General features: G+C 36.5%; 2 long non-coding RNA genes across 7 annotated transcripts; one reads left to right on the top strand and one right to left on the bottom strand.

Annotated features, from left to right (window-relative positions):
• Window positions 1–544: 544 nt before the first annotated feature.
• Window positions 545–1,700, top strand: LOC309508728. The gene is made up of 2 exons (XR_014209699.1): window positions 545–1,074; window positions 1,598–1,700. It is a non-coding gene; the product is annotated as an uncharacterized lncRNA (long non-coding RNA).
• A 2,842-nt stretch (window positions 1,701–4,542) lies between these two features.
• On the bottom strand, window positions 4,543–7,930 carry LOC309508747. Of its 6 annotated transcripts, none has more exons than XR_014209706.1 (5): window positions 6,832–7,462; window positions 6,206–6,308; window positions 5,373–5,495; window positions 5,103–5,218; window positions 4,543–4,580 (listed from the first exon to the last, which is right to left on the bottom strand). It is a non-coding gene; the product is annotated as an uncharacterized lncRNA (long non-coding RNA). The 6 variants fall into 6 exon arrangements; XR_014209707.1 differs by lacking the exon at window positions 4,543–4,580 and adding an exon at window positions 7,489–7,930 and having other exon boundaries at window positions 4,933–5,218; window positions 6,832–7,410; XR_014209709.1 differs by lacking the exon at window positions 4,543–4,580 and having other exon boundaries at window positions 4,944–5,218; window positions 6,832–6,907; window positions 7,164–7,462.
• Window positions 7,931–9,809: the final 1,879 nt, after the last annotated feature.

Consider the following 9,809-nt stretch of genomic DNA (forward strand, 5'->3'; position numbering starts at 1 on the left):
ACTTTAAAGCTTTATGTCGACTGTGTTGCAATGGCATGTAATTAACTTGACATTTTGTCTCGTCCAGTCATCATAAAATCCAGTTTGATGGCGTTTTACACCTATTGCTCGCTTGGCTATAGTCAGATCTAAAATCTGTGATAGGAGCACGGAGTGAGTCTGTGGTGAGACCATGGATAACTCCAACGCAAGTCAATGACACTCATCTTCCGTGGTCCACACACGGAGACCCGTTTTAATGACAGAGAACGGATCTCACTCAATGGACGTGCTTTCTCATTTGGAAACACAACATTTTAAGTATTTATTTATTTTCCATCACCAAATACCATAAAGACGTTAACCTCTCTGTTATTGTAGCTATTGCATTGTCCTGCCATCATAAAAATTCTGTTTGATTCTGTTAGCCTAACTGAAGTCCCGTGATGGCACCACGGACGGACCTCAACAACCTGACCTCACTCATGGACGTTGTAATGTTGCTGGCTTGTTTAGAAACTTAAAAGCTTTATGTCAACTGTGTTGCAATGTCATGTAATTAAGTTGACATTTTGTCTTGTCCTGTCATCATAAAATTCAGTTTGATGGCGTTTTACACCTATTGCTTGCTTGGCTATAGTCAGATATAAAATCTGTGATAGGAGCACGGAGTGAGTCTGTGGCGAGACCACGGATAACTCCAACGCACGTCAGTTCGTGATATGGTCACGTAATTTAATCTATTGATTCGTGCCACGGACACGTTTATTTCGTTATTTTCGTGATACCAGCACGTTTTTTTAAACTAATGTATTTTCAATGGGAAGCGTCTTTCGTGATCACAGCAGGATTCTTTCTGCCTGTCGGCTGCAGCAGAGAAGCTGTTTAATCAACATTTATTCACGAGATCTTATCTTATGGTTTATGTATTTTTTTTAATGTTATTATTTTGGTCTTATTGCCAGGGAAGCTGGATTGCTTTGCTGTTTATTGATATTTTTAAAATTATATTTTATCAGTAGGAAATCACGCTGAAGAAGTCTCGTTCCGAACACATCGCGATATTTGGCATCAGTTCACGTGTGTCAGATGTTGGTAAGTAGTAAATACCTAAATACGCTGTCCTAATAATGTGTGATATAATGTTTTTTTCTGTTTGTCGATATTAATCTGCCATTATATCTGCCATCTCCACGGAGACTTTGCGTTTCATTGCTTTCTAATTCAAAATATAGGGTGATTAAACACTGCCTGTCACGTGACGTGCTATAGGCCTAGATATTCATATCAGATTAAAAATAGTACAATTAGTTCCAAAGTTGTATTTGTAGTAGAAGCACAGTAAAAACAACACTTACCATGCTTTTACCACAGTAACATTAGTTTTACTGTGATAAGTGTAGTAAAAAGACAGTAATCACAAAACTTGCCATGCTTTTACCTCAGTATTGATAGTTTTAAAGTGATAATTGTTGTAAATGCATATTAACCACAACACTTGCCATGCTTTTAATGCTTTATAATGTAACATCCAATATTTGTAAGGTAAATCAGTACTTATTCCTTTAAATAATCCTATATATTATACATAATGATATTTTCTTTTCTCTTTTTTCAGCTGAAAAGACCAAAAGGGCCAAAAGGGCCTCAGTCAGCCCATTATTGTTTGAGGAGAAGTAAACGGAGGAGACGGACAGCTGCAAAGGCAAATATTCACAATGGTATGTATGTGTTGGTTTTAACCCTAAATCAAACATTTTATCAAGCATTTGTTGTTTCTTAAAACTTTTCTCACAAAACCCATAGCCCAATCAGTACAAACATAGTCTGAAAGTCTTAATAATTCACAAGATTTAACAAGTTGTCAAATTCGTATGATACTCGTACAAATTTGTATACTCGTACACAATCCTGCAGCTTTTACTCTTAGTGCTGTCATTGGCTACTGCCTCAATTCCTGTACATATTTATCGCGATATTTGTAAATCAGTTGCGCCACTTCTTGGAAAGTTGTCGGATGTCACACACACTGTCAGAAAGTTTATATTAATTGCAAATTGGTCCCCGTCTGTTTATGTTCCAGTGATACATGATGTCTCTCCACACCTCATAACCTACCTCTGTTTGCAAGAGTGGAAAAGCTTATCTGACTTGTCACATGACATCAGATACTCGATTATTTTGTCATAATCAGATCAGTTACACTGCTGATAACTGTCCCGTTTGCATGTAAATCATTTTCATATGATTATTGCTTGCTATTAAAGACAATACTTTTATTCATAGAAATGCCCACATATCAGTGAACTTATAACATAAAAATGCTTTTTACATTTAATTATGCAACACTCTTTGCAGAAAACATCCCACGCTTATGGATAAACTCACAACATCATCATCAAGTGCTGTGCTGGGCACATTGGGCAACAAGTGTCCCCCAACGTATTCGATCCATGGCCAAGTTCTTCACATCTTCCCATGGGACACTGACATTCTTCAGATCTTCGTGAAACATCTGTCTCCGTGTCTTCCTTGGTCTTCCCTGTCTCCTGCATCCTCCTGGTGGTGTCCACTTCATCACTGTGTTTGGGTGGTGTTGTTTGGGCATTTGTAGGATGTGTCCATGCAGCGAGGTGCACCCTTTGCTCTGTCTCAGTTTCTGAAAGTCTTCATGTGGAGTCCCACTCCTCCTCAGGATCTCTTTGATATATGCAGAACCAATATTGAAAATAGTGATTTATTGTTAAAGCATTTTCTTTTCTCTTTTCAGCTTTATAAACTGTACTTGATTTCTGCCTAATGCCTTTATAAAAAAGGGTCAGTGCTCATCAGGTGTTTTGCAAAAGGACATATTCATTGCATAGTTACAATAAAAGTGACCAATAATCACAAAGATATAGAATGAAATTTGAGAATGTAAAATGATGTGCTTATGTTTTTGCCTATTTGTTCTTTAAAGCGAAGAAACAAATGCATTTTCACATAACAAAGTTGAATCTCATTTCTTGGTTTGTAAATATATAACTTCATCATAGCAATAAAAAAAAAAAAAAATGTACGTTAATGTATGTGTCACTATAATAGATTGCCCCTGTATCTGGATATTTTTAATGAACTGATTTTTATACTGTTGTGCAGTAGTTTTGGCGCTACATTTGTCTTTAAACAGTTTGACATTAAATACTGGAATAAGCTTTCAAAATTGTGTCCATTCATTTTGTTACATTTATTTGAATATAATTGATATACCTTTAATATACTATACATACACTGTAAATGTTAGAAGCACTTTAGTACATGTAATTATCTTTAATTAAAATACAGCAAAACTACCCCTGCTTTAGGCCATTGCTTAGAAAAAAAGTTTCTCTTTCAAATGTATTTATGCATCAGTCTAATCAAATAAGCTAATTTGTGTCATTGATCATGAGAACTCGTTTTTGGATGGTAACCACACAATGGAGTCTTTTGTTTTTAAATAAGAGTTTTATAATTTAATTAGAAGGAATACATGTTTAACAGCCTAAATATAAAATATTTAAGGTATCTATCCCTGCAGCTGGAACCAGAAGAGATCTGTCATCATTTACCATAAATGGGCATGTAAGTGTGACGCATCTGTTCAGCTGGGTCGTTATTGGCTGTGACTTTATCGCAGAACTCGCTGTGATTGGACAATCGTTTAACCCATATAAAACGGCGCTTCATGTTACAAAGTATGGTTTGGTGTTATTATTATGTTAGTTATACATTAAGCTAACTATAAAGTGTCTCTATGTTGTGAGAAATTACTCCTTTACCGAGATCCTAACCCTAACCCTAAGCATGTCTGCACATTTCAATGCACTACAGCACAATGCTTCCTGTTCCATTGATAGAATGACAGAGATACATGTATGTGGGTAATGTAGATTAAAACATTTAGTAATAAAACAATAAATGTTAAATAAATATTATATTTAATGGACAACTGGATATCTAAATTTGTTCATTGTGCAAACCTTTATGACATATATGAGGGACAGGCTGAAATTTGATATTTTACTGTGAGCACTTTAAAAATAACCTTTATGCCAGCTTTCCATATTATGTCTGAAAACTGTGGCCAACATTATTTATTAAACATAGCATGTATGCAGTTGTCCAGCCGATTTTCTCTCTGATACACAAACCGGACTTTGAGTTACAGCCATTTGAAATGTGCATTTGTTTGCTCTTCTGGGGGCCGTTGCTTGGCCCCTGGGGGTGGAAGGGCAGTATAATCTACACAGATCTACACACACTATTACACAAGGATAATGCACCATTCAGTAAAACAACAAAAACAGTGCCAACATTTCCTTTTCACCCCCTCTGATTGCTGCTTATATGCCTGACATCAGTGATATATGCTTTCATTCGAAAAGCAGTTGTAGATGTGCTAGAATGATCAGCATGGATCATCTTCAATTAAGCGTTAAGTATTTATAGCAAGATAGCCCACTGCAGCCTCTTGTTATTCACATCGCTTCCCTTAATTTCACTGCAAACTGGCATACACTTTTTCTAAACCAGAGGAAGAAGTCTCAACATCCCACTGTCGGGCGTTCTCCAGTGCTGGTCTGAAAGTAAAACAAAAAACACAAACCATTCAAATGAAGTTGTTTAATGGACAGTCAGGTCAGCTTATGTTCTGCGTTATTTAAAGCAGTGATGGTTTACTCTGGCCCTCAGCGTCCACTGTCCTGCAGATTTAGCTCCGACCTCAAACCCTCCTGCCTATTGTCTAGAAATAAACCTGAAGACTTTGGTTAAAATTTTCAGATGTGCTCAATTAGGGTTGGAGGTTAACTCTTAATTAACCTCAAAAAGTAGAATGCAAAGGGCCAGAGTTGCCTGTTCCTTACATACATTTACAAAGCAGCAGTCAGTACATTATATAATATACACATTGAAGTATTATATATATATATATATATATATATATATATATATATATATATATATATATATATATATATATATATATATATATTTCACGAGCTTCACTTGGTCAAAAACCAAGTGATAACCTGTACAATGTAAAATTGTCAACATCAAATTATGTACTACATTTTACAGCATTGTTTCAATACAAGACATACCAATGGACTCGCACACTTTTCTGTCTTCTTTGGGCACCAGATGTTCCTTCCTCACCCGAAACAAAGGACTTATTCGATTAGCTTGCGTTGATATAAGGACTGGTCTTCCTTCTCTGCTGTAAAACAAGAAAGTCTCGACTTACTCTATGTGCAATTACTATTGTTCTTGAAACATAAATTAAGACAGTTATAAATAAGTTAATTTACCATATGATTCAGTAGAGAACATTTGATGAGTAAATACTGATTGCAATATTCTAGAAACTTTACCTGGGAAGGGCTGATCCCGGCAAGATTCGCTGCGACTCACTAGTAGCTCTTGTGAGGGTTGGCTCTTAAAAGAGCTGTTGAATTTGACATTGGTAGAGCTTTAAAAAAAAGGACTAAGTAATCCTGCAAAACAGAAAGGAAGGTAATTTTAATACATTACTTGCAAATAGTCAGTTTATAACTGTAGGATATGTTTTCTGCAAAGAGTGTTGCATAATTAAATGTAAACAGCATTTTTATGTTATAAGTTCACTGATATGTGGGCATTTCTATGAATAAAAGTATGTCTTTAATAGCAAGCAATAATCATATGAAAATGATTTACATGCAAACGGGACAGTTATCAGCAGTGTAACTGATCTGATTATGACAAAATAATCGAGTATCTGATGTCATGTGACAAGTCAGATAAGCTTTTCCACTCTTGCAAACAGAGGTAGGTTATGAGGTGTGGAGAGACATCATGTATCACTGGAACATAAACAGACGGGGACCAATTTGCAATTAATATAAACTTTCTGACAGTGTGTGTGACATCCGACAACTTTCCAAGAAGTGGCGCAACTGATTTACAAATATCGCGATAAATATGTACAGGAATTGAGGCAGTAGCCAATGACAGCACTAAGAGTAAAAGCTGCAGGATTGTGTACGAGTATACAAATTTGTACGAGTATCATACGAATTTGACAACTTGTTAAATCTTGTGAATTATTAAGACTTTCAGACTATGTTTGTACTGATTGGGCTATGGGTTTTGTGAGAAAAGTTTTAAGAAACAACAAATGCTTGATAAAATGTTTGATTTAGGGTTAAAACCAACACATACATACCATTGTGAATATTTGCCTTTGCAGCTGTCCGTCTCCTCCGTTTACTTCTCCTCAAACAATAATGGGCTGACTGAGGCCCTTTTGGCCCTTTTGGTCTTTTCAGCTGAAAAAAGAGAAAAGAAAATATCATTATGTATAATATATAGGATTATTTAAAGGAATAAGTACTGATTTACCTTACAAATATTGGATGTTACATTATAAAGCATTAAAAGCATGGCAAGTGTTGTGGTTAATATGCATTTACAACAAATATCACTTTAAAACTATCAATACTGAGGTAAAAGCATGGCAAGTTTTGTGATTACTGTCTTTTTACTACACTTATCACAGTAAAACTAATGTTACTGTGGTAAAAGCATGGTAAGTGTTGTTTTTACTGTGCTTCTACTACAAATACAACTTTGGAACTAATTGTACTATTTTTAATCTGATATGAATATCTAGGCCTATAGCACGTCACGTGACAGGCAGTGTTTAATCACCCTATATTTTGAATTAGAAAGCAATGAAACACAAAGTCTCCGTGGAGATGGCAGATATAATGGCAGATTAATATCGACAAACAGAAAAAAACATTATATCACACATTATTAGGACAGCGTATTTAGGTATTTACTACTTACCAACATCTGACACACGTGAACTGATGCCAAATATCGCGATGTGTTCGGAACGAGACTTCTTCAGCGCGATTTCCTACTGATAAAATATAATTTTAAAAATATCAATAAACAGCAAAGCAATCCAGCTTCCCTGGCAATAAGACCAAAATAATAACATTAAAAAAAATACATAAACCATAAGATAAGATCTCGTGAATAAATGTTGATTAAACAGCTTCTCTGCTGCAGCCGACAGGCAGAAAGAATCGTGCTGTGATCACGAAAGACGCTTCCCATTGAAAATACATTAGTTTAAAAAAACGTGCTGGTATCACGAAAATAACGAAATAAACGTGTCCGTGGCACGAATCAATAGATTAAATTACGTGACCATATCACGAACTGACGTGCGTTGGAGTTATCCGTGGTCTCGCCACAGACTCACTCCGTGCTCCTATCACAGATTTTATATCTGACTATAGCCAAGCAAGCAATAGGTGTAAAACGCCATCAAACTGAATTTTATGATGACAGGACAAGACAAAATGTCAACTTAATTACATGACATTGCAACACAGTCGACATAAAGCTTTTAAGTTTCTAAACAAGCCAGCAACATTACAACGTCCATGAGTGAGGTCAGGTTGTTGAGGTCCGTCCGTGGTGCCATCACGGGACTTCAGTTAGGCTAACAGAATCAAACTGAATTTTTATGATGGCAGGACAATGCAATAGCTACAATAACAGAGAGGTTAACGTCTTTATGGTATTTGGTGATGGAAAATAAATAAATACTTAAAATGTTGTGTTTCCAAATGAGAAAGCACGTCCATTGAGTGAGATCCGTTCTCTGTCATTAAAACGGGTATCCGTGTGTGGACCACGGAAGATGAGTGTCATTGACTTGCGTTGGAGTTATCCGTGGTCTCACCACAGACTCACTCCGTGCTCCTATCACAGATTTTAGATCTGACTATAGCCAAGCGAGCAATAGGTGTAAAACGCCATCAAACTGGATTTTATGATGACAGGACGAGACAAAATGTCAAGTTAATTACATGCCATTGCAACACAGTCGACATAAAGCTTTAAAGTTCCTAAACAAGCCAGCAACATTACAACGTCCGGTGAGTGAGGTCAGGTTCGGGACTTTGGTTAGGCTAACTGAAACAAACAGAAATTTTATGATGACAGGACAATGCAATAGCTACAATAACAGTCAGGTTAACGTCATTATGGCATTTGATGTTGGAAAAGAAACAAATACTTCAACTGTTGCGTTTCCAAATGAGAAAGCACGTCCGTTGAGTGAGTTCTGTACTCCGTCATTGAAACGGGTATCCGTGTGTGGACCACGGAAGGTCAGTGTCATTGACTTGCGTTGGAGTTATATCCGTGGCCGCATCACGGAATTTGAGTTAAGGGCCCGTGGACATTTTACGGAATCCTGTGAGACCAGGTTGCTCTGAGCTCTTCAGGCAGTTCCTTTGACCTCATGATTCTCATTTGCTCTGACATGCACTGTGAGCTGTAAGGTCTTATATAGTTATAGTTGGTAGTCGTGGCCGAGTGGTTAAGGCGATGGACTAGAAATCCATTGGGGTCTCCCCGCGCAGGTTCAAATCCTGCCGACTACGTCGACAGCATGCGCCTGCTTTAGGCTGAACCTTCTGGAGGCCTTGCAAAAACTTTAGGGGTGGTGGTGGCGCAATGGATAAGACACATGCCTTTGGTGTGAGAGACCCGGGTTCGAATCCACTGTGAGACACCAATGTGTCCCTGAGCAAGACACTTAACCCCTAGTTGCTCCAGAGGCGTGCGACCTCTGACATATATAGCAATTGTAAGTCGCTTTGTATAAAAGCGTCAGCTAAATGAATAAATGTAAATGTAAATGTTATATAGACAGGTGTGTGGCTTTCCTAATCAAGTCCAATCAGTATAATCAAACACAGCTGGACTCAAATGAAGGTGCAGAACCATGATCAGAAGAAATGGACAGCACCTGAGTTAAATATATGAGTGTCACAGCAAAGGGTCTGAATACTTAGGACCATGTGTATCATTTTAAATAAATGTGCAAAAATGTCAACAATTCTGTGTTTTTCTGTCAATATGGGGTGCTGTGTGTACAATAATGAGGAAAAAAAAAAATGAACTTAAATGATTTTAGCAAATGGCTGCAATATAACAAAGAGTGAAAAATTTAAGGGGGTCTGAATACTTTCCGTACCCACTCTATGTTTTTAACAATGTGTGCAGTGAAGGACAGCACATAATGTGTTAATTTAACACGTTTACACATCTTTGTGCTAACTTTTCTGACATATTTACTTTGTTAAAATCATTAACACAATGAATGAGTTAAAATGAACACAAAAAAACGTTATCCCTAAACTCACCCATTAATGTGTAAAAATTTCAAACATCATTTCCAGCATTGGCAGACTGTTTATTTTGTGATATGAAATGTTTTAAATAAAAAAAAAATATTTTGTGATAACTTTGTCTAACTGGTTTGTGTGTCAGTAGTACTTATGTAGGATAAAGATAAAATTAATCATATATCAAAATTATGAAATCTAATTTATATTTAGTACAAATAAAAATAATTATAGTAGTGTACTGATTAGCTTCGTTTTTACAGTAATGCACTGTATTACACAATTACAGTACCATGTACTGTAAAACTGAAATACGGTTTGGTACTGTAACTCTTAATTACAGTAACTTACTGGCAACAGTGTTGCCAGTAAGTTACTGTAAAAAAAACTTGAAAAGTCTAACAGTGTGCACTGCTAAGGCAAATGCTACCCAAGTATTTGAAGGTTGAGCACGCAAGCTCATTGGCTACTGATACTGCAGGAACCAATCAGCTGTGCCCTATTGATGATGTGATTGCAATCAGGTTGAGTTAAGGACCTATTAGCCTGCGCCATCTAGAATTTCATGACAGAACTTGTCATGTATACTGACTGTATTTTTTAAAGAGTTTAAGT

This window comes from Leuciscus leuciscus (genome assembly GCF_965113295.1).
Source record: "Leuciscus leuciscus genome assembly, chromosome: 11".
In the NCBI taxonomy this organism is placed as follows: Eukaryota; Metazoa; Chordata; class Actinopteri; order Cypriniformes; family Leuciscidae; genus Leuciscus; species Leuciscus leuciscus.